Source organism: Phyllobates terribilis, unplaced genomic scaffold (genome assembly GCF_046119375.1).
Source record: "Phyllobates terribilis strain yellow unplaced genomic scaffold, ASM4611937v1 Scaffold_1__5_contigs__length_1240528914, whole genome shotgun sequence".
Taxonomy (NCBI): Eukaryota; Metazoa; Chordata; class Amphibia; order Anura; family Dendrobatidae; genus Phyllobates; species Phyllobates terribilis.
In genome coordinates this window covers 676,353,381-676,378,604 of record NW_027362761.1, presented here as the reverse complement: position 1 = coordinate 676,378,604, position 25,224 = coordinate 676,353,381, and positions in this window count along the sequence as shown.

Here is a 25,224-nt window from a genome sequence, read left to right as displayed (position 1 = left end):
TTCCATTGTTCTTGGAATTCTGCTGATGTTTAACAATGCTTTTGGAACTCTTCCATTGTTTTCAAAATTCCGCTGATGTTTAACAATGCTTTGGAACTCTTCCAATGTTCTCAGATTTCCGCTGAAGTTGAAAAATGCTTTGGAACTCTTCCATTGTTCTCAGAATTCCACTGATGTTTAAAAATGCTTTGGAACTCTTCCATTGTACTCGGAATTCCGCTGAAGTTTAAAAAAGCTTTGGAACTCTTCCATTCTTCTCGGAATTCCGCTGAAGTTTAAAAATGCTTTGGAACTCTTCCATTGTTCTCGGAATTCCGCTGATGTTTAACAATCCTTTGGATCTCTTAGATTGTTCACCAAATTCTGCTGAAGTTTAAAGATGCTTTGGAGCTCTTCCATTGTTCTCGGAATTTCGCTGATGTTTAACAATGCTTTGAAACTCTTCCATTGTCAAGGAATTCCGCTGTAGTTTAACAATGCTTTGGAACTCTTCCATTGTTCTCGGAATTCTGCTGAAGTTTAAAAATGCTTTGGAATTCTTCCATTGTTCTCAGAATTCTGTTGATGTTTAATATTTCATTTGGAACACTTCCATTGTTCTCAGAATTCCGCTAATGTTTAACAATGCATTGCAACTCTTCCATTGTTCAAGGAATTCCGCTGTAGTTTAACAATGCTTTGGAACTCTTCCATTGTTCTCGAAATTCCGCTGAAGTTTAACAATGCTTTGGAACTATTCCATTGTTCTCACAATTCTGCGGAAGTGTGAAAATGCTTTAGAACTCTTCCATTGTTCTCAGAATTCCGCTAATGTTTAACAATGCATTGCAACTCTTCCATTGTTCTCAGAATTCCGATGATGTTTAACAATGCTTTGGAACTCTTCTATTTTTCTCGGAAATCCGCTGATGTTTAGCAATGCTTTGGAACTCTTCCATTGTTCTTGGAATTCCGCTGATGTTTAACAATGCTTTTGGAACTCTTCCATTGTTTTCAAAATTCCGCTGATGTTTAACAATCCTTTGGATCTCTTAGATTGTTCACCAAATTCTGCTGAAGTTTAAAGATGCTTTGGAACTCTTCCATTGTTCTCGGAATTCAGCTGATGTTTAACAATGCTTTGAAACTCTTCCATTGTTCAAGGAATTCCGCTGTAGTTTAACAATGCTTTGGAACTCTTCCTTTGTTCTCGGAATTCTGCTGAAGTTTAAAAATGCTTTGGAATTCTTCCATTGTTCTCAGAATTCCGCTGATGTTTAATATTTCATTTGGAACTCTTCCATTGTTCTCAGAATTCCGCTAATGTTTAACAATGCATTGCAACTCTTCCATTGTTCAAGGAATTCCGCTGTAGTTTAACAATGCTTTGGAACTCTTCCATTGTTCTCAGAATTCCGCTGATGTTTAAAAATGCTTTGGAACTCTTCCATTGTACTCGGAATTCCGCTGAAGTTTAAAAAAGCTTTGGAACTCTTCCATTGTTCTCGGAATTCTGCTGAAGTTTAAAAGTGCTTTGGAACTCTTCCATTGTTCTCAGAATTCCGCTGATGTTTAACAATCCTTTGGATCTCTTAGATTGTTCACCAAATTCTGCTGAAGTTTAAAGATGCTTTGGAGCTCTTCTATTGTTCTCGGAATTCCGCTGATGTTTAACAATGCTTTGAAACTCTTCCATTGTCAAGGAATTCCTCTGTAGTTTAACAATGCTTTGGAACTCTTCCATTGTTCTCGGAATTCTGCTGAAGTTTAAAAATGCTATGGAATTCTTCCATTGTTCTCAGAATTCCGCTAATGTTTAACAATGCATTGCAACTCTTCCATTGTTCAAGGAATTCCGCTGTAGTTTAACAATGCTTTGGAACTCTTCCATTGTTCTCGAAATTCCGCTGAAGTTTAACAATGCTTTGGAACTATTCCATTGTTCTCACAATTCTGCTGAAGTGTGAAAATGCTTTAGAACTCTTCCATTGTTCTCAGAATTCCGCTAATGTTTAACAATGCATTGCAACTCTTCCATTGTTCTCAGAATTCCGATGATGTTTAACAATGCTTTGGAACTCTTCTATTTTTCTCGGAATTCCGCTGATGTTTAGCAATGCTTTGGAACTCTTCCATTGTTCTTGGAATTCCGCTGATGTTTAACAATGCTTTTGGAACTCTTCCATTGTTTTTGAAATTCCGCTGATGTTTAACAATGCTTTGGAACTCTTCCAATGTTCTCAGAATTCTGCTGAAGTTGAAAAATGCTTTGGAACTCTTCCATTGTTCTCAGAATTCCACTGATGTTTAAAAATGCTTTGGAACTCTTCCATTCTACTCGGAATGCCGCTGAAGTTTAAAAAAGCTTTGGAACTATTCCATTGTTCTCGGAATTCCGCTGAAGTTTAAAAATGCTTTGGAACTCTTCCATTGTTCTCGGAATTCCGCTGATGTTTAACAATCCTTTGGATCTCTTAGATTGTTCACCAAATTCTGCTGAAGTTTAAAGATGCTTTGGAACTCTTCCATTGTTCTCGGAATTCCGCTGATGTTTAACAATGCTTTGAAACTCTTCCATTGTTCAAGGAACTCCGGTGTAGTTTAACAATGCTTTGGAACTCTTCCATTGTTCTCGGAATTCTGCTGAAGTTTAAAAAAGCTTTGGAACTCTTCCATTGTTCTCGGAATTCCGCTGAAGTTTAAAAATGCTTTGGAACTCTTCCATTGTTCTCGGAATTCCGCTGATGTTTTACAATCCTTTGGATCTCTTAGATTGTTCACCAAATTCTGCTGAAGTTTAAAGATGCTTTGGAGCTCTTCCATTGTTCTCGGAATTCTGCTGAAGTTTAAAAATGCTTTGGAATTCTTCCATTGTTCTCAGAATTCCGCTGATGTTTAATATTTCATTTCTAACTCTTCCATTGTTCTCAGAATTCCGCTAATGTTTAACAATGCATTGCAACTCTTCCATTGTTCAAGTAATTCTGCTGTAGTTTAACAATGCTTTGGAACTCTTCCATTTTTCTCGAACTTCCGCTGAAGTTTAACAATGCTTTGGAACTCTTCCATTGTTCTCGCAATTCTGCTGAAGTGTGAAAATGCTTTAGAACTCTTCCATTGTTCTCAGAATTCCGCTAATGTTTAACAATGCATTGCAACTCTTCCATTGTTCTCAGAATTCCGATGATGTTTAACAATGCTTTGGAACTCTTCCATTTTTCTCGGAAATCCGCTGATGTTTAGCAATGCTTTGGAACTCTTCCATTGTTCTCGGAATTCTGCTGAAGTTTAAAAATGCTTTGGAATTTTTCCATTGTTCTCAGAATTCCGCTGATGTTTAATATTTCATTTGGAACTCTTCCATTGTTCTCAGAATTCCGCTAATGTTTAACAATGCATTGCAACTCTTCCATTGTTCAAGGAATTCCGCTGTAGTTTAACAATGCTTTGGAACTCTTCCATTGTTCTCGGAATTCTGCTGAAGTTTAAAAATGCTTTGGAATTCTTCCATTGTTCTCAGAATTCCGCTGATGTTTAAAAATGCTTTGGAACTCTTCCATTGTACTCGGAATTCCGCTGAAGTTTAAAAAAGCTTTGGAACTCTTCCATTGTTCTCGGAATTCTGCTGAAGTTTAAAAGTGCTTTGGAACTCTTCCATTGTTCTCGGAATTCCGCTGATGTTTAACAATCCTTTGAATCTCTTAGATTGTTCACCAAATTCTGCTGAAGTTTAAAGATGCTTTGGAGCTCTTCCATTGTTCTCGGAATTCCGCTGATGTTTAACAATGCTTTGAAACTCTTCCATTGTCAAGGAATTCCTCTGTAGTTTAACAATGCTTTGGAACTCTTCCATTGTTCTCGGAATTCTGCTGAAGTTTAAAAATGCTTTGGAATTCTTCCATTGTTCTCAGAATTCCGCCAATGTTTAACAATGCATTGCAACTCTTCCATTGTTCAAGGAATTCCGCTTTGTTTAACAATGCTTTGGAACTCTTCCATTGTTCTCGAAATTCCGCTGAAGTTTAACAATGCTTTGGAACTATTCCATTGTTCTCGCAATTCTGCTGAAGTGTGAAAATGCTTTAGAACTCTTCCATTGTTCTCAGAATTCCGCTAATGTTTAACAATGCATTGCAACTCTTCCATTGTTCTCAGAATTCCGATGATGTTTAACAATGCTTTGGAACTCTTCCATTTTTCTCGGAAATCCGCTCATGTTTAGCAATGCTTTGGAACTCTTCCATTGTTCTTGGAATTCCGCTGATGTTTAACAATGCTTTTGGAACTCTTCCATTGTTTTCGAAATTCCGCTGATGTTTAACAATGCTTTGGAACTCTTCCAATGTTCTCAGATTTCCGCTGAAGTTGAAAAATGCTTTGGAACTCTTCCATTGTTCTCAGAATTCCACTGATGTTTAAAAATGCTTTGGAACTCTTCCATTGTACTCGGAATTCCGCTGAAGTTTAAAAAAGCTTTGGAACTCTTCCATTCTTCTCGGAATTCCGCTGAAGTTTAAAAATGCTTTGGAACTCTTCCATTGTTCTCGGAATTCCGCTGATGTTTAACAATCCTTTGGATCTCTTAGATTGTTCACCAAATTCTGCTGAAGTTTAAAGATGCTTTGGAGCTCTTCCATTGTTCTCGGAATTTCGCTGATGTTTAACAATGCTTTGAAACTCTTCCATTGTCAAGGAATTCCGCTGTAGTTTAACAATGCTTTGGAACTCTTCCATTGTTCTCGGAATTCTGCTGAAGTTTAAAAATGCTTTGGAATTCTTCCATTGTTCTCAGAATTCTGTTGATGTTTAATATTTCATTTGGAACACTTCCATTGTTCTCAGAATTCCGCTAATGTTTAACAATGCATTGCAACTCTTCCATTGTTCAAGGAATTCCGCTGTAGTTTAACAATGCTTTGGAACTCTTCCATTGTTCTCGAAATTCCGCTGAAGTTTAACAATGCTTTGGAACTATTCCATTGTTCTCACAATTCTGCGGAAGTGTGAAAATGCTTTAGAACTCTTCCATTGTTCTCAGAATTCCGCTAATGTTTAACAATGCATTGCAACTCTTCCATTGTTCTCAGAATTCCGATGATGTTTAACAATGCTTTGGAACTCTTCTATTTTTCTCGGAAATCCGCTGATGTTTAGCAATGCTTTGGAACTCTTCCATTGTTCTTGGAATTCCGCTGATGTTTAACAATGCTTTTGGAACTCTTCCATTGTTTTCAAAATTCCGCTGATGTTTAACAATCCTTTGGATCTCTTAGATTGTTCACCAAATTCTGCTGAAGTTTAAAGATGCTTTGGAACTCTTCCATTGTTCTCGGAATTCAGCTGATGTTTAACAATGCTTTGAAACTCTTCCATTGTTCAAGGAATTCCGCTGTAGTTTAACAATGCTTTGGAACTCTTCCATTGTTCTCGGAATTCTGCTGAAGTTTAAAAATGCTTTGGAATTCTTCCATTGTTCTCAGAATTCCGCTGATGTTTAATATTTCATTTGGAACTCTTCCATTGTTCTCAGAATTCCGCTAATGTTTAACAATGCATTGCAACTCTTCCATTGTTCAAGGAATTCCGCTGTAGTTTAACAATGCTTTGGAACTCTTCCATTGTTCTTAGAATTCCGCTGATGTTTAAAAATGCTTTGGAACTCTTCCATTGTACTCGGAATTCCGCTGAAGTTTAAAAAAGCTTTGGAACTCTTCCATTGTTCTCGGAATTCTGCTGAAGTTTAAAAGTGCTTTGGAACTCTTCCATTGTTCTCAGAATTCCGCTGATGTTTAACAATCCTTTGGATCTCTTAGATTGTTCACCAAATTCTGCTGAAGTTTAAAGATGCTTTGGAGCTCTTCTATTGTTCTCGGAATTCCGCTGATGTTTAACAATGCTTTGAAACTCTTCCATTGTCAAGGAATTCCTCTGTAGTTTAACAATGCTTTGGAACTCTTCCATTGTTCTCGGAATTCTGCTGAAGTTTAAAAATGCTATGGAATTCTTCCATTGTTCTCAGAATTCCGCTAATGTTTAACAATGCATTGCAACTCTTCCATTGTTCAAGGAATTCCGCTGTAGTTTAACAATGCTTTGGAACTCTTCCATTGTTCTCGAAATTCCGCTGAAGTTTAACAATGCTTTGGAACTATTCCATTGTTCTCACAATTCTGCTGAAGTGTGAAAATGCTTTAGAACTCTTCCATTGTTCTCAGAATTCCGCTAATGTTTAACAATGCATTGCAACTCTTCCATTGTTCTCAGAATTCCGATGATGTTTAACAATGCTTTGGAACTCTTCTATTTTTCTCGGAAATCCGCTGATGTTTAGCAATGCTTTGGAACTCTTCCATTGTTCTTGGAATTCCGCTGATGTTTAACAATGCTTTTGGAACTCTTCCATTGTTTTTGAAATTCCGCTGATGTTTAACAATGCTTTGGAACTCTTCCAATGTTCTCAGAATTCTGCTGAAGTTGAAAAATGCTTTGGAACTCTTCCATTGTTCTCAGAATTCCACTGATGTTTAAAAATGCTTTGGAACTCTTCCATTCTACTCGGAATGCCGCTGAAGTTTAAAAAAGCTTTGGAACTCTTCCATTGTTCTCGGAATTCCGCTGAAGTTTAAAAATGCTTTGGAACTCTTCCATTGTTCTCGGAATTCCGCTGATGTTTAACAATCCTTTGGATCTCTTAGATTGTTCACCAAATTCTGCTGAAGTTTAAAGATGCTTTGGAACTCTTCCATTGTTCTCGGAATTCCGCTGATGTTTAACAATGCTTTGAAACTCTTCCATTGTTCAAGGAACTCCGGTGTAGTTTAACAATGCTTTGGAACTCTTCCATTGTTCTCGGAATTCTGCTGAAGTTTAAAAAAGCTTTGGAACTCTTCCATTGTTCTCGGAATTCCGCTGAAGTTTAAAAATGCTTTGGAACTCTTCCATTGTTCTCGGAATTCCGCTGATGTTTTACAATCCTTTGGATCTCTTAGATTGTTCACCAAATTCTGCTGAAGTTTAAAGATGCTTTGGAGCTCTTCCATTGTTCTCGGAATTCTGCTGAAGTTTAAAAATGCTTTGGAATTCTTCCATTGTTCTCAGAATTCCGCTGATGTTTAATATTTCATTTCTAACTCTTCCATTGTTCTCAGAATTCCGCTAATGTTTAACAATGCATTGCAACTCTTCCATTGTTCAAGTAATTCTGCTGTAGTTTAACAATGCTTTGGAACTCTTCCATTTTTCTCGAACTTCCGCTGAAGTTTAACAATGCTTTGGAACTCTTCCATTGTTCTCGCAATTCTGCTGAAGTGTGAAAATGCTTTAGAACTCTTCCATTGTTCTCAGAATTCCGCTAATGTTTAACAATGCATTGCAACTCTTCCATTGTTCTCAGAATTCCGATGATGTTTAACAATGATTTGGAACTCTTCCATTTTTCTCGGAAATCCGTTGATGTTTAGCAATGCTTTGGAACTCTTCCATTGTTCTTGGAATTCCGCTGATGTTTAACAATGCTTTTGGAAGTCTTCCATTGTTTTCAAAATTCCGCTGATGTTTAACAATGCTTTGGAACTCTTCCAATGTTCTCAGAATTCCGCTGAAGATGAAAAATGCTTTGGAACTCTTCCATTGTTCAAGGAATTCCGCTGTAGTTTAACAATGCTTTGGAACTCTTCCATTTTTCTCGGAAATCCGCTGATGTTTAGCAATGCTTTGGAACTCTTCCATTGTTCTCGGAATTCTGCTGAAGTTTAAAAATGCTTTGGAATTTTTCCATTGTTCTCAGAATTCCGCTGATGTTTAATATTTCATTTGGAACTCTTCCATTGTTCTCAGAATTCCGCTAATGTTTAACAATGCATTGCAACTCTTCCATTGTTCAAGGAATTCCGCTGTAGTTTAACAATGCTTTGGAACTCTTCCATTGTTCTCGGAATTCTGCTGAAGTTTAAAAATGCTTTGGAATTCTTCCATTGTTCTCAGAATTCCGCTGATGTTTAAAAATGCTTTGGAACTCTTCCATTGTACTCGGAATTCCGCTGAAGTTTAAAAAAGCTTTGGAACTCTTCCATTGTTCTCGGAATTCTGCTGAAGTTTAAAAGTGCTTTGGAACTCTTCCATTGTTCTCGGAATTCCGCTGATGTTTAACAATCCTTTGAATCTCTTAGATTGTTCACCAAATTCTGCTGAAGTTTAAAGATGCTTTGGAGCTCTTCCATTGTTCTCGGAATTCTGCTGATGTTTAACAATGCTTTGAAACTCTTCCATTGTCAAGGAATTCCTCTGTAGTTTAACAATGCTTTGGAACTCTTCCATTGTTCTCGGAATTCTGCTGAAGTTTAAAAATGCTTTGGAATTCTTCCATTGTTCTCAGAATTCCGCCAATGTTTAACAATGCATTGCAACTCTTCCATTGTTCAAGGAATTCCGCTGTAGTTTAACAATGCTTTGGAACTCTTCCATTGTTCTCGAAATTCCGCTGAAGTTTAACAATGCTTTGGAACTATTCCATTGTTCTCGCAATTCTGCTGAAGTGTGAAAATGCTTTAGAACTCTTCCATTGTTCTCAGAATTCCGCTAATGTTTAACAATGCATTGCAACTCTTCCATTGTTCTCAGAATTCCGATGATGTTTAACAATGCTTTGGAACTCTTCCATTTTTCTCGGAAATCCGCTCATGTTTAGCAATGCTTTGGAACTCTTCCATTGTTCTTGGAATTCCGCTGATGTTTAACAATGCTTTTGGAACTCTTCCATTGTTTTCGAAATTCCGCTGATGTTTAACAATGCTTTGGAACTCTTCCAATGTTCTCAGATTTCCGCTGAAGTTGAAAAATGCTTTGGAACTCTTCCATTGTTCTCAGAATTCCACTGATGTTTAAAAATGCTATGGAACTCTTCCATTGTACTCGGAATTCCGCTGAAGTTTAAAAAAGCTTTGGAACTCTTCCATTGTTCTCGGAATTCCGCTGAAGTTTAAAAATGCTTTGGAACTCTTCCATTGTTCTCGGAATTCCGCTGATGTTTAACAATCCTTTGGATCTCTTAGATTGTTCACCAAATTCTGCTGAAGTTTAAAGATGCTTTGGAGCTCTTCCATTGTTCTCGGAATTTCGCTGATGTTTAACAATGCTTTGAAACTCTTCCATTGTCAAGGAATTCCGCTGTAGTTTAACAATGCTTTGGAACTCTTCCATTGTTCTCGGAATTCTGCTGAAGTTTAAAAATGCTTTGGAATTCTTCCATTGTTCTCAGAATTCTGTTGATGTTTAATATTTCATTTGGAACACTTCCATTGTTCTCAGAATTCCGCTAATGTTTAACAATGCATTGCAACTCTTCCATTGTTCAAGGAATTCCGCTGTAGTTTAACAATGCTTTGGAACTCTTCCATTGTTCTCGAAATTCCGCTGAAGTTTAACAATGCTTTGGAACTATTCCATTGTTCTCACAATTCTGCGGAAGTGTGAAAATGCTTTAGAACTCTTCCATTGTTCTCAGAATTCCGCTAATGTTTAACAATGCATTGCAACTCTTCCATTGTTCTCAGAATTCCGATGATGTTTAACAATGCTTTGGAACTCTTCTATTTTTCTCGGAAATCCGCTGATGTTTAGCAATGCTTTGGAACTCTTCCATTGATCTTGGAATTCCGCTGATGTTTAACAATGCTTTTGGAACTCTTCCATTGTTTTCAAAATTCCGCTGATGTTTAACAATCCTTTGGATCTCTTAGATTGTTCACCAAATTCTGCTGAAGTTTAAAGATGCTTTGGAACTCTTCCATTGTTCTCGGAATTCAGCTGATGTTTAACAATGCTTTGAAACTCTTCCATTGTTCAAGGAATTCCGCTGTAGTTAAACAATGCTTTGGAACTCTTCCATTGTTCTCGGAATTCTGCTGAAGTTTAAAAATGCTTTGGAATTCTTCCATTGTTCTCAGAATTCCGCTGATGTTTAATATTTCATTTGGAACTCTTCCATTGTTCTCAGAATTCCGCTAATGTTTAACAATGCATTGCAACTCTTCCATTGTTCAAGGAATTCCGCTGTAGTTTAACAATGCTTTGGAACTCTTCCATTGTTCTCAGAATTCCGCTGATGTTTAAAAATGCTTTGGAACTCTTCCATTGTACTCGGAATTCCGCTGAAGTTTAAAAAAGCTTTGGAACTCTTCCATTGTTCTCGCAATTCTGCTGAAGTTTAAAAGTGCTTTGGAACTCTTCCATTGTTCTCAGAATTCCGCTGATGTTTAACAATCCTTTGGATCTCTTAAATTGTTCACCAAATTCTGCTGAAGTTTAAAGATGCTTTGGAGCTCTTCTATTGTTCTCGGAATTCCGCTGATGTTTAACAATGCTTTGAAACTCTTCCATTGTCAAGGAATTCCTCTGTAGTTTAACAATGCTTTGGAACTCTTCCATTGTTCTCGGAATTCTGCTGAAGTTTAAAAATGCTATGGAATTCTTCCATTGTTCTCAGAATTCCGCTAATGTTTAACAATGCATTGCAACTCTTCCATTGTTCAAGGAATTCCGCTGTAGTTTAACAATGCTTTGGAACTCTTCCATTGTTCTCGAAATTCCGCTGAAGTTTAACAATGCTTTGGAACTATTCCATTGTTCTCACAATTCTGCTGAAGTGTGAAAATGCTTTAGAACTCTTCCATTGTTCTCAGAATTCCGCTAATGTTTAACAATGCATTGCAACTCTTCCATTGTTCTCAGAATTCCGATGATGTTTAACAATGCTTTGGAACTCTTCTATTTTTCTCGGAAATCCGCTGATGTTTAGCAATGCTTTGGAACTCTTCCATTGTTCTTGGAATTCCGCTGATGTTTAACAATGCTTTTGGAACTCTTCCATTGTTTTTGAAATTCCGCTGATGTTTAACAATGCTTTGGAACTCTTCCAATGTTCTCAGAATTCTGCTGAAGTTGAAAAATGCTTTGGAACTCTTCCATTGTTCTCAGAATTCCACTGATGTTTAAAAATGCTTTGGAACTCTTCCATTCTATTCGGAATGCCGCTGAAGTTTAAAAAAGCTTTGGAACTCTTCCATTGTTCTCGGAATTCCGCTGAAGTTTAAAAATGCTTTGGAACTCTTCCATTGTTCTCGGAATTCCGCTGATGTTTAACAATCCTTTGGATCTCTTAGATTGTTCACCAAATTCTGCTGAAGTTTAAAGATGCTTTGGAACTCTTCCATTGTTCTCGGAATTCCGCTGATGTTTAACAATGCTTTGAAACTCTTCCATTGTTCAAGGAATTCCGGTGTAGTGTAACAATGCTTTGGAACTCTTCCATTGTTCTCGGAATTCTGCTGAAGTTTAAAAAAGCTTTGGAACTCTTCCATTGTTCTCGGAATTCCGCTGAAGTTTAAAAATGCTTTGGAACTCTTCCAATGTTCTCGGAATTCCGCTGATGTTTTACAATCCTTTGGATCTCTTAGATTGTTCACCAAATTCTGCTGAAGTTTAAAGATGCTTTGGAGCTCTTCCATTGTTCTTGGAATTCTGCTGAAGTTTAAAAATGCTTTGGAATTCTTCCATTGTTCTCAGAATTCCGCTGATGTTTAATATTTCATTTCTAACTCTTCCATTGTTCTCAGAATTCCGCTAATGTTTAACAATGCATTGCAACTCTTCCATTGTTCAAGTAATTCTGCTGTAGTTTAACAATGCTTTGGAACTCTTCCATTTTTCTCGAACTTCCGCTGAAGTTTAGCAATGCTTTGGAACTCTTTCATTGTTCTCGCAATTCTGCTGAAGTGTGAAAATGCTTTAGAACTCTTCCATTGTTCTCAGAATTCCGCTAATGTTTAACAATGCATTGCAACTCTTCCATTGTTCTCAGAATTCCGATGATGTTTAACAATGCTTTGGAACTCTTCCATTTTTCTCGGAAATCCGCTGATGTTTAGCAATGCTTTGGAACTCTTCCATTGTTCTTGGAATTCCGCTGATGTTTAACAATGCTTTTGGAAGTCTTCCATTGTTTTCAAAATTCCGCTGATGTTTAACAATGCTTTGGAACTCTTCCAATGTTCTCAGAATTCCGCTGAAGATGAAAAATGCTTTGGAACTCTTCCATTGTTCAAGGAATTCCGCTGTAGTTTAACAATGCTTTGGAACTCTTCCATTTTTCTCGGAAATCCGCTGATGTTTAGCAATGCTTTGGAACTCTTCCATTGTTCTCGGAATTCTGCTGAAGTTTAAAAATGCTTTGGAATTCTTCAATTGTTCTCAGAATTCCGCTGATGTTTAATATTTCATTTGGAACTCTTCCATTGTTCTCAGAATTCCGCTAATGTTTAACAATGCATTGCAACTCTTCCATTGTTCAAGGAATTCCGCTGTAGTTTAACAATGCTTTGGAACTCTTCCATTGTTCTCGGAATTCTGCTGAAGTTTAAAAATGCTTTGGAATTCTTCCATTGTTCTCAGAATTCCGCTGATGTTTAAAAATGCTTTGGAACTCTTCCATTGTACTCGGAATTCCGCTGAAGTTTAAAAAAGCTTTGGAACTCTTCCATTGTTCTCGGAATTCTGCTGAAGTTTAAAAGTGCTTTGGAACTCTTCCATTGTTCTCGGAATTCCGCTGATGTTTAACAATCCTTTGAATCTCTTAGATTGTTCACCAAATTCTGCTGAAGTTTAAAGATGCTTTGGAGCTCTTCCATTGTTCTCGGAATTCCGCTGATGTTTAACAATGCTTTGAAACTCTTCCATTGTCAAGGAATTCCTCTGTAGTTTAACAATGCTTTGGAACTCTTCCATTGTTCTCGGAATTCTGCTGAAGTTTTAAAATGCTTTGGAATTCTTCCATTGTTCTCAGAATTCCGCCAATGTTTAAAAATGCAATGCAACTCTTCCATTGTTCAAGGAATTCCGCTGTAGTTTAACAATGCTTTGGAACTCTTCCATTGTTCTCGAAATTCCGCTGAAGTTTAACAATGCTTTGGAACTATTCCATTGTTCTCGCAATTCTGCTGAAGTGTGAAAATGCTTTAGAACTCTTCCATTGTTCTCAGAATTCCGCTAATGTTTAACAATGCATTGCAACTCTTCCATTGTTCTCAGAATTCCGCTCATGTTTAGCAATGCTTTGGAACTCTTCCATTGTTCTTGGAATTCCGCTGATGTTTAACAATGCTTTTGGAACTCTTCCATTGTTTTCGAAATTCCGCTGATGTTTAACAATGCTTTGGAACTCTTCCAATGTTCTCAGATTTCCGCTGAAGTTGAAAAATGCTTTGGAACTCTTCCATTGTTCTCAGAATTCCACTGATGTTTAAAAATGCTTTGGAACTCTTCCATTGTACTCGGAATTCCGCTGAAGTTTAAAAAAGCTTTGGAACTCTTCCATTGTTCTCGGAATTGCGCTGAAGTTTAAAAATGCTTTGGAACTCTTCCATTGTTCTCGGAATTCCGCTGATGTTTAACAATCCTTTGGATCTCTTAGATTGTTCACCAAATTCTGCTGAAGTTTAAAGATGCTTTGGAGCTCTTCCATTGTTCTCGGAATTTCGCTGATGTTTAACAATGCTTTGAAACTCTTCCATTGTCAAGGAATTCCGCTGTAGTTTAACAATGCTTTGGAACTCTTCCATTGTTCTCGGAATTCTGCTGAAGTTTAAAAATGCTTTGGAATTCTTCCATTGTTCTCAGAATTCTGTTGATGTTTAATATTTCATTTGGAACTCTTCCATTGTTCTCAGAATTCCGCTAATGTTTAACAATGCATTGCAACTCTTCCATTGTTCAAGGAATTCCGCTGTAGTTTAACAATGCTTTGGAACTCTTCCATTGTTCTCGAAATTCCGCTGAAGTTTAACAATGCTTTGGAACTATTCCATTGTTCTCACAATTCTGCGGAAGTGTGAAAATGATTTAGAACTCTTCCATTGTTCTCAGAATTCCGCTAATGTTTAACAATGCATTGCAACTCTTCCATTGTTCTCAGAATTCCGATGATGTTTAACAATGCTTTGGAACTCTTCTATTTTTCTCGGAAATCCGCTGATGTTTAGCAATGCTTTGGAACTCTTCCATTGTTCTTGGAATTCCGCTGATGTTTAACAATGCTTTTGGAACTCTTCCATTGTTTTCAAAATTCCGCTGATGTTTAACAATCCTTTGGATCTCTTAGATTGTTCACCAAATTCTGCTGAAGTTTAAAGATGCTTTGGAACTCTTCCATTGTTCTCGGAATTCAGCTGATGTTTAACAATGCTTTGAAACTCTTCCATTGTTCAAGGAATTCCGCTGTAGTTTAACAATGCTTTGGAACTCTTCCATTGTTCTCGGAATTCGGCTGAAGTTTAAAAATGCTTTGGAATTCTTCCATTGTTCTCAGAATTCCGCTGATGTTTAATATTTCATTTGGAACTCTTCCATTGTTCTCAGAATTCCGCTAATGTTTAACAATGCATTGCAACTCTTTCATTGTTCAAGGAATTCCGCTGTAGTTTAACAATGCTTTGGAACTCTTCCATTGTTCTCAGAATTCCGCTGATGTTTAAAAATGCTTTGGAACTCTTCCATTTTTCTCGGAAATCCGCTGATGTTTAGCAATGCTTTGGAACTCTTCCATTGTTCTTGGAATTCCGCTGATGTTTAACAATGCTTTTGGAAGTCTTCCATTGTTTTCAAAATTCCGCTGATGTTTAACAATGCTTTGGAACTCTTCCAATGTTCTCAGAATTCCGCTGAAGATGAAAAATGCTTTGGAACTCTTCCATTGTTCAAGGAATTCCGCTGTAGTTTAACAATGCTTTGGAACTCTTCCATTTTTCTCGGAAATCCGCTGATGTTTAGCAATGCTTTGGAACTCTTCCATTGTTCTCGGAATTCTGCTGAAGTTTAAAAATGCTTTGGAATTCTTCAATTGTTCTCAGAATTCCGCTGATGTTTAATATTTCATTTGGAACTCTTCCATTGTTCTCAGAATTCCGCTAATGTTTAACAATGCATTGCAACTCTTCCATTGTTCAAGGAATTCCGCTGTAGTTTAACAATGCTTTGGAACTCTTCCATTGTTCTCGGAATTCTGCTGAAGTTTAAAAATGCTTTGGAATTCTTCCATTGTTCTCAGAATTCCGCTGATGTTTAAAAATGCTTTGGAACTCTTCCATTGTACTCGGAATTCCGCTGAAGTTTAAAAAAGCTTTGGAACTCTTCCATTGTTCTCGGAATTCCGCTGATGTTTAACAATCCTTTGAATCTCTTAGATTGTTCACCAAATTCTGCTGAAGTTTAAAGATGCTTTGGAGCTCTTCCATTGTTCTCGGAATTCCGCTGATGTTTAACAATGCTTTGAAACTCTTCCATTGTCAAGGAATTCCTCTGTAGTTTAACAATGCTTTGGAACTCTTCCATTGTTCTCGGAATTCTGCTGAAGTTTTAAAATGCTTTGGAATTCTTCCATTGTTCTCAGAATTCCGCCAATGTTTAAAAATGCATTGCAACTCTTCCATTGTTCAAGGAATTCCGCTGTAGTTTAACAATGCTTTGGAACTCTTCCATTGTTCTCGAAATTCCGCTGAAGTTTAACAATGCTTTGGAACTATTCCATTGTTCTCGCAATTCTGCTGAAGTGTGAAAATGCTTTAGAACTCTTCCATTGTTCTCAGAATTCCGCTAATGTTTAACAATGCATTGCAACTCTTCCATTGTTCTCAGAATTCCGATGATGTTTAACAATGCTTTGGAACTCTTCTATTTTTCTCGGAAATCCGCTGATGTTTAGCAATGCTTTGGAACTCTTCCATTGTTCTTGGAATTCCGCTGATGTTTAACAATGCTTTTGGAACTCTTCCATTGTTTTCGAAATTCCGCTGATGTTTAACAATGCTTTGGAACTCTTCCAATGTTCTCAGATTTCCGATGAAGTTGAAAAATGCTTTGGAACTCTTCCATTGTTCTCAGAATTCCACTGATGTTTAAAAATGCTTTGGAACTCTTCCATTGTACTCGGAATTCCGCTGAAGTTTAAAAAAGCTTTGGAACTCTTCCATTGTTCTCGGAATTCCGCTGAAGTTTAAAAATGCTTTGGAACTCTTCCATTGTTCTCGGAATTCCGCTGATGTTTAACAATCCTTTGGATCTCTTAGATTGTTCACCAAATTCTGCTGAAGTTTAAAGATGCTTTGGAGCTCTTCCATTGTTCTCGGAATTTCGCTGATGTTTAACAATGCTTTGAAACTCTTCCATTGTCAAGGAATTCCGCTGTAGTTTAACAATGCTTTGGAACTCTTCCATTGTTCTCGGAATTCTGCTGAAGTTTAAAAATGCTTTGGAATTCTTCCATTGTTCTCAGAATTCTGTTGATGTTTAATATTTCATTTGGAACTCTTCCATTGTTCTCAGAATTCCGCTAATGTTTAACAATGCATTGCAACTCTTCCATTGTTCAAGGAATTCCGCTGTAGTTTAACAATGCTTTGGAACTCTTCCATTGTTCTCGAAATTCCGCTGAAGTTTAACAATGCTTTGGAACTATTCCATTGTTCTCACAATTCTGCGGAAGTGTGAAAATGCTTTAGAACTCTTCCATTGTTCTCAGAATTCCGCTAATGTTTAACAATGCATTGCAACTCTTCCATTGTTCTCAGAATTCCGATGATGTTTAACAATGCTTTGGAACTCTTCTATTTTTCTCGGAAATCCGCTGATGTTTAGCAATGCTTTGGAACTCTTCCATTGTTCTTGGAATTCCGCTGATGTTTAACAATGCTTTTGGAACTCTTCCATTGTTTTCAAAATTCCGCTGATGTTTAACAATCCTTTGGATCTCTTAGATTGTTCACCAAATTCTGCTGAAGTTTAAAGATGCTTTGGAACTCTTCCATTGTTCTCGGAATTCAGCTGATGTTTAACAATGCTTTGAAACTCTTCCATTGTTCAAGGAATTCCGCTGTAGTTTAACAATGCTTTGGAACTCTTCCATTGTTCTCGGAATTCTGCTGAAGTTTAAAAATGCTTTGGAATTCTTCCATTGTTCTCAGAATTCCGCTGATGTTTAATATTTCATTTGGAACTCTTCCATTGTTCTCAGAATTCCGCTAATGTTTAACAATGCATTGCAACTCTTCCATTGTTCAAGGAATTCCGCTGTAGTTTAACAATGCTTTGGAACTCTTCCATTGTTCTCAGAATTCCGCTGATGTTTAAAAATGCTTTGGAACTCTTCCATTGTACTCGGAATTCCGCTGAAGTTTAAAAAAGCTTTGGAACTCTTCCATTGTTCTCGGAATTCTGCTGAAGTTTAAAAGTGCTTTGGAACTCTTCCATTGTTCTCAGAATTCCGCTGATGTTTAACAATCCTTTGGATCTCTTAGATTGTTCACCAAATTCTGCTGAAGTTTAAAGATGCTTTGGAGCTCTTCTATTGTTCTCGGAATTCTGCTGATGTTTAACAATGCTTTGAAACTCTTCCATTGTCAAGGAATTCCTCTGTAGTTTAACAATGCTTTGGAACTCTTCCATTGTTCTCGGAATTCTGCTGAAGTTTAAAAATGCTATGGAATTCTTCCATTGTTCTCAGAATTCCGCTAATGTTTAACAATGCATTGCAACTCTTCCATTGTTCAAGGAATTCCGCTGTAGTTTAACAATGCTTTGGAACTCTTCCATTGTTCTCGAAATTCCGCTGAAGTTTAACAATGCTTTGGAACTATTCCATTGTTCTCACAATTCTGCTGAAGTGTGAAAATGCTTTAGAACTCTTCCATTGTTCTCAGAATTCCGATGATGTTTAACAATGCTTTGGAACTCTTCTATTTTTCTCGGAAATCCGCTGATGTTTAGCAATGCTTTGGAACTCTTCCATTGTTCTTGGAATTCCGCTGATGTTTAACAATGCTTTTGGAACTCTTCCATTGTTTTTGAAATTCCGCTGATGTTTAACAATGCTTTGGAACTCTTCCATTGTTCTCGGAATTCCGCTGAAGTTTAAAAATGCTTTGGAACTCTTCCATTGTTCTCGGAATTCCGCTGATGTTTAACAATCCTTTGGATCTCTTAGATTGTTCACCAAATTCTGCTGAAGTTTAAATATGCTTTGGAACTCTTCCATTGTTCTCGGAATTCCGCTGATGTTTAACAATGCTTTGAAACTCTTCCATTGTTCAAGGAATTCCGGTGTAGTTTAACAATGCTTTGGAACTCTTCCATTGTTCTCGGAATTCTGCTGAAGTTTAAAAAAGCTTTGGAACTCTTCCATTGTTCTCGGAATTCCGCTGAAGTTTAAAAATGCTTTGGAACTCTTCCAATGTTCTCGGAATTCCGCTGATGTTTTACAATCCTTTGGATCTCTTAGATTGTTCACCAAATTCTGCTGAAGTTTAAAGATGCTTTGGAATTCTTCCATTGTTCTCAGAATTCCGCTGATGTTTAATATTTCATTTCTAACTCTTCCATTGTTCTCAGAATTCCGCTAATGTTTAACAATGCATTGCAACTCTTCCATTGTTCAAGTAATTCTGCTGTAGTTTAACAATGCTTTGGAACTCTTCCATTTTTCTCGAACTTCCGCTGAAGTTTAACAATGCTTTGGAACTCTTCCATTGTTCTCGCAATTCTGCTGAAGTGTGAAAATGCTTTAGAACTCTTCCATTGTTCTCAGAATTCCGCTAATGTTTAACAATGCATTGCAACTCTTCCATTGTTCTCAGAATTCCGATGATGTTTAACAATGCTTTGGAACTCTTCCATTTTTCTCGGAAATCCGCTGATGTTTAGCAATGCTTTGGAACTCTTCCATTGTTCTTGGAATTCCGCTGATGTTTAACAATGCTTTTGGAAGTCTTCCATTGTTTTCAAAATTACGCTGATGTTTAACAATGCTTTGGAACTCTTCCAATGTTCTCAGAATTCCGCTGAAGATGAAAAATGCTTTGGAACTCTTCCATTGTTCAAGGAATTCCGCTGTAGTTTAACAATGCTTTGGAACTCTTCCATTGTTCTCGGAATTCTGCTGAAGTTTAAAAATGCTTTGGAATTCTTCAATTGTTCTCAGAATTCCGCTGATGTTTAATATTTCATTTGGAACTCTTCCATTGTTCTCAGAATTCCGCTGATGTTTAAAAATGCTTTGGAACTCTTCCATTCTACTCGGAATGCCGCTGAAGTTTAAAACAGCTTTGGAACTCTTCCATTGTTCTCGGAATTCCGCTGAAGTTTAAAAATGCTTTGGAACTCTTCCATTGTTCTCGGAATTCCGCTGATGTTTAACAATCCTTTGGATCTCTTAGATTGTTCACCAAATTCTGCTGAAGTTTAAAGATGCTTTGGAACTCTTCCATTGTTCTCGGAATTCCGCTGATGTTTAACAATGCTTTGAAACTCTTCCATTGTTCAAGGAATTTCGGTGTAGTTTAACAATGCTTTGGAACTCTTCCATTGTTCTCGGAATTCTGCTGAAGTTTAAAAATGCTTTGGAACTCTTCCTTTGTTCTCAGAATTCCGCTGATGTTTAATATTTCATTTGGAACTCTTCCATTGTTCTCAGTATTCCGCTAATGTTTAACAATGCATTACAACTCTTCCATTGTTCAAGGAATTCCGCTGTAGTTTAACAATGCTTTGGAACTCATCCATTGTTCTAGAAATTCCGCTGAAGTTTAACAATGCTTTGGAACTCTTCCATTGTTCTCGGAATTCTGCTGAAGTGTGAACATGCTTTAGAACTCTTCCAATGTTCTCAGAATTCCGCTAATGTTTAACAATGCATTGCAACTCTTCCATTGTTCTCAGAATTCCGATGATGTTTAACAATGCTTTGGAACTCTTCAATTTTTCTCGGAAATCCGCTCATGTTTAGCAATGCTTTGGAACTCTTCCATTGTTCTTTTAATTCCGCTGATGTTTAACAATGCTTTTGGAACTCTTCCATTGTTTTCGAAATTCCGCTGATGTTTAACAATGCTTTGGAACTCTTCCAATGTTCTCAGAATTCCGCTGAAGTTGAAAAATGCTTTGGAACTCTTCCATTGTTCTCAGAATTCCACTGATGTTTAAAAATGCTTTGGAACTCTTCCATTGTACTCGGAATTCCGCTGAAGTTTAAAAAAGCTTTGGAACTCTTCCATTGTTCTCGGAATTCCGCTGAAGTTTAAAAATGCTTTGGAACTCTTCCATTGTTCTCGGAATTCCGCTGATGTTTTACAATCCTTTGGATCTCTTAGATTGTTCACCAAATTCTGCTGAAGTTTAAAGATGCTTTGGAGCTCTTCCATTGTTTTCGGAATTCCGCTGATGTTTAACAATGCTTTGAAACTCTTCCAATGTTCAAGGAATTCCGCTGTAGTTTAACAATGCTTTGGAACTCTTCCATTGTTCTCGGAATTCTGCTGAAGTTTAAAAATGCTATGGAATTCTTCCATTGTTCTCAGAATTCCGCTAATGTTTAACAATGCATTGCAACTCTTCCATTGTTCAAGGAATTCCGCTGAAGTTTAGCAATGCTTTGGAACTCTTCCATTGTTCTCGAAATTCCGCTGAAGTTTAACAATGCTTTGGAACTATTCCATTGTTCTCGCAATTCTGCTGAAGTGTGAAAATGCTTTAGAACTCTTCCATTGTTCTCAGAATTCCGCTAATGTTTAACAATGCATTGAAACTCTTCCATTGTTCTCAGAATTCCGATGATGTTTAACAATGCTTTGGAACTCTTCCATTTTTCTCGGAAATCCGCTCTTGTTTAGCAATGCTTTGGAACTCTTCCATTGTTCTTGGAATTCCGCTGATGTTTAACAATGCTTTTGGAACTCTTCCATTGTTTTCGAAATTCCGCTGATGTTTAACAATGCTTTGGAACTCTTCCAATGTTCTCAGATTTCCGCTGAAGTTGAAAAATGCTTTGGAACTCTTCCATTGTTCTCAGAATTCCACTGATGTTTAAAAATGCTTTGGAACTCTTCCATTGTACTCGGAATTCCGCTGAAGTTTAAAAAAGCTTTGGAACTCTTCCATTGTTCTCGGAATTCCGCTGAAGTTTAAAAATGCTTTGGAACTCTTCCATTGTTCTCGGAATTCCGCTGATGTTTAACAATCCTTTGGATCTCTTAGATTGTTCACCAAATTCTGCTGAAGTTTAAAGATGCTTTGGAGGTCTTCCATTGTTCTCGGAATTTCGCTGATGTTTAACAATGCTTTGAAACTCTTCCATTGTCAAGGAATTCCGCTGTAGTTTAACAATGCTTTGGAACTCTTCCATTGTTCTCGGAATTCTGCTGAAGTTTAAAAATGCTTTGGAATTCTTCCATTGTTCTCAGAATTCTGTTGATGTTTAATATTTCATTTGGAACTCTTCCATTGTTCTCAGAATTCCGCTAATGTTTAACAATGCATTGCAACTCTTCCATTGTTCAAGGAATTCCGCTGTAGTTTAACAATGCTTTGGAACTCTTCCATTGTTCTCGAAATTCCGCTGAAGTTTAACAATGCTTTGGAACTATTCCATTGTTCTCACAATTCTGCGGAAGTGTGAAAATGCTTTAGAACTCTTCCATTGTTCTCAGAATTCCGCTAATGTTTAACAATGCATTGCAACTCTTCCATTGTTCTCAGAATTCCGATGATGTTTAACAATGCTTTGGAACTCTTCTATTTTTCTCGGAAATCCGCTGATGTTTAGCAATGCTTTGGAACTCTTCCATTGTTCTTGGAATTCCGCTGATGTTTAACAATGCTTTTGGAACTCTTCCATTCTTTTCAAAATTCCGCTGATGTTTAACAATCCTTTGGATCTCTTAGATTGTTCACCAAATTCTGCTGAAGTTTAAAGATGCTTTGGAACTCTTCCATTGTTCTCGGAATTCAGCTGATGTTTAACAATGCTTTGAAACTCTTCCATTGTTCAAGGAATTCCGCTGTAGTTTAACAATGCTTTGGAACTCTTCCATTGTTCTCAGAATTCCGCTGATGTTTAAAAATGCTTTGGAACTCTTCCATTGTACTCGGAATTCCGCTGAAGTTTAAAAAAGCTTTGGAACTCTTCCATTGTTCTCAGAATTCCGCTGATGTTTAATATTTCATTTGGAACTCTTCCATTGTTCTCAGAATTCCGCTAATGTTTAACAATGCATTGCAACTCTTCCATTGTTCAAGGAATTCCGCTGTAGTTTAACAATGCTTTGGAACTCTTCCATTGTTCTCAGAATTCCGCTGATGTTTAAAAATGCTTTGGAACTCTTCCATTGTACTCGGAATTCCGCTGAAGTTTAAAAAAGCTTTGGAACTCTTCCATTGTTCTCGGAATTCCGCTGAAGTTTAAAAATGCTTTGGAACTCTTCCATTGTTCTCGGAATTCCGCTGATGTTTAAAAATCCTTTGGATCACTTAGATTGTTCACCAAATTCTGCTGAAGTTTAAAGATGCTTTGGAACTCTTCCATTGTTCTCGGAATTCCGCTGATGTTTAACAATGCTTTGAAACTCTTCCATTGTTCAAGGAATTTCGGTGTAGTTTAACAATGCTTTGGAACTCTTCCATTGTTCTCGGAATTCTGCTGAAGTTTAAAAATGCTTTGGAACTCTTCCTTTGTTCTCAGAATTCCGCTGATGTTTAATATTTCATTTGGAACTCTTCCATTGTTCTCAGTATTCCGCTAATGTTTAACAATGCATTACAACTCTTCCATTGTTCAAGGAATTCCGCTGTAGTTTAACAATGCTTTGGAACTCATCCATTGTTCTAGAAATTCCGCTGAAGTTTAACAATGCTTTGGAACTCTTCCATTGTTCTCGGAATTCTGCTGAAGTGTGAACATGCTTTAGAACTCTTCCAATGTTCTCAGAATTCCGCTAATGTTTAACAATGCATTGCAACTCTTCCATTGTTCTCAGAATTCCGATGATGTTTAACAATGCTTTGGAACTCTTCCATTTTTCTCGGAAATCCGCTCATGTTTAGCAATGCTTTGGAACTCTTCCATTGTTCTTTTAATTCCGCTGATGTTTAACAATGCTTTTGGAACTCTTCCATTGTTTTCGAAATTCCGCTGATGTTTAACAATGCTTTGGAACTCTTCCAATGTTCTCAGAATTCCACTGAAGTTGAAAAATGCTTTGGAACTCTTCCATTGTTCTCAGAATTCCACTGATGTTTAAAAATGCTTTGGAACTCTTCCATTGTACTCGGAATCCCGCTGAAGTTTAAAAAAGCTTTGGAACTCTTCCATTGTTCTCGGAATTCCGCTGAAGTTTAAAAATGCTTTGGAACTCTTCCATTGTTCTCGGAATTCCGCTGATGTTTTACAATCCTTTGGATCTCTTAGATTGTTCACCAAATTCTGCTGAAGTTTAAAGATGCTTTGGAGCTCTTCCATTGTTCTCGGAATTCCGCTGATGTTTAACAATGCTTTGAAACTCTTCCAATGTTCAAGGAATTCCGCTGTAGTTTAACAATGCTTTGGAACTCTTCCATTGTTCTCGGAATTCTGCTGAAGTTTAAAAATGCTATGGAATTCTTCCATTGTTCTCAGAATTCCGCTAATGTTTAACAATGCATTGCAACTCTATTCCATTGTTCAAGGAATTCCGCTGTAGTTTAACAATGCTTTGGAACTCTTCCATTGTTCTCGAAATTCCGCTGAAGTTTAACAATGCTTTGGAACTATTCCATTGTTCTCACAATTCTGCTGAAGTGTGAAAATGCTTTAGAACTCTTCCATTGTTCTCAGAATTCCGCTAATGTTTAACAATGCATTGCAACTCTTCCATTGTTCTCAGAATTCCGATAATGTTTAACAATGCTTTGGAACTCTTCTATTTTCCTCGGAAATCCGCTGATGTTTAGCAATGCTTTGGAACTCTTCCATTGTTCTCGGAATTCAGCTGATGTTTAACAATGCTTTGAAACTCTTCCATTGTTCAAGGAATTCCGATGTAGTTTAACAATGCTTTGGAACTCTTCCATTGTTCTCGGAATTCTGCTGAAGTTTAAAAATGCTTTGGAATTCTTCCATTGTTCTCAGAATTCCGCTGATGTTTAAAAATGCTTTGGAACTCTTCCATTGTACTCGGAATTCCGCTGAAGTTTAAAAAAGCTTTGGAACTCATCCATTGTTCTCGGAATTCTGCTGAAGTTTAAAAGTGCTTTGGAACTCTTCCATTGTTCTCGGAATTCCGCTGATGTTTAACAATCCTTTGGATCTCTTAGATTATTCACCAAATTCTGCTGAAGTTTAAAGATGCTTTGGAGCTCATCCATTGTTCTCGGAATTCCGCTGATGTTTAACAATGCTTTGAAACACTTCCATTGTCAAGGAATTCCTCTGTAGTTTAACAATGCTTTGGAACTCTTCCATTGTTCTCGGAATTCTGCTGAAGTTTAAAAATGCTTTGGAATTCTTCCATTGTTCTCAGAATTCCACCAATGTTTAACAATGCATTGCAACTCTTCCATTGTTCAAGGAATTCCGCTGTAGTTTAACAATGCTTTGGAACTCTTCCATTGTTCTCGAAATTCCGCTGAAGTTTAACAATGCTTTGGAACTATTCCATTGTTCTCGCAATTCTGCTGAAGTGTGAAAATGCTTTAGAACTCTTCCATTGTTCTCAGAATTCCGCTAATGTTTAACAATGCATTGCAACTCTTCCATTGTTCTCAGAATTCCGATGATGTTTAACAATGCTTTGGAACTCTTCCATTTTTCTCGGAAATCCGCTCATGTTTAGCAATGCTTTGGAACTCTTCCATTGTTCTTGGAATTCCGCTGATGTTTAACAATGCTTTTGGAACTCTTCCATTGTTTTCGAAATTCCGCTGATGTTTAACAATGCTTTGGAACTCTTCCAATGTTCTCAGATTTCCGCTGAAGTTGAAAAATGCTTTGGAACTCTTCCATTGTTCTCAGAATTCCACTGATGTTTAAAAATGCTTTGGAACTCTTCCATTGTACTCGGAATTCCGCTGAAGTTTAAAAAAGCTTTGGAACTCTTCCATTGTTCTCGGAATTCCGCTGAAGTTTAAAAATGCTTTGGAACTCTTCCATTGTTCTCGGAATTCCGCTGATGTTTAACAATCCTTTGGATCTCTTAGATTGTTCACCAAATTCTGCTGAAGTTTAAAGATGCTTTGGAGGTCTTCCATTGTTCTCGGAATTTCGCTGATGTTTAACAATGCTTTGAAACTCTTCCATTGTCAAGGAATTCCGCTGTAGTTTAACAATGCTTTGGAACTCTTCAATTGTTCTCGGAATTCTGTTGATGTTTAATATTTCATTTGGAACTCTTCCAT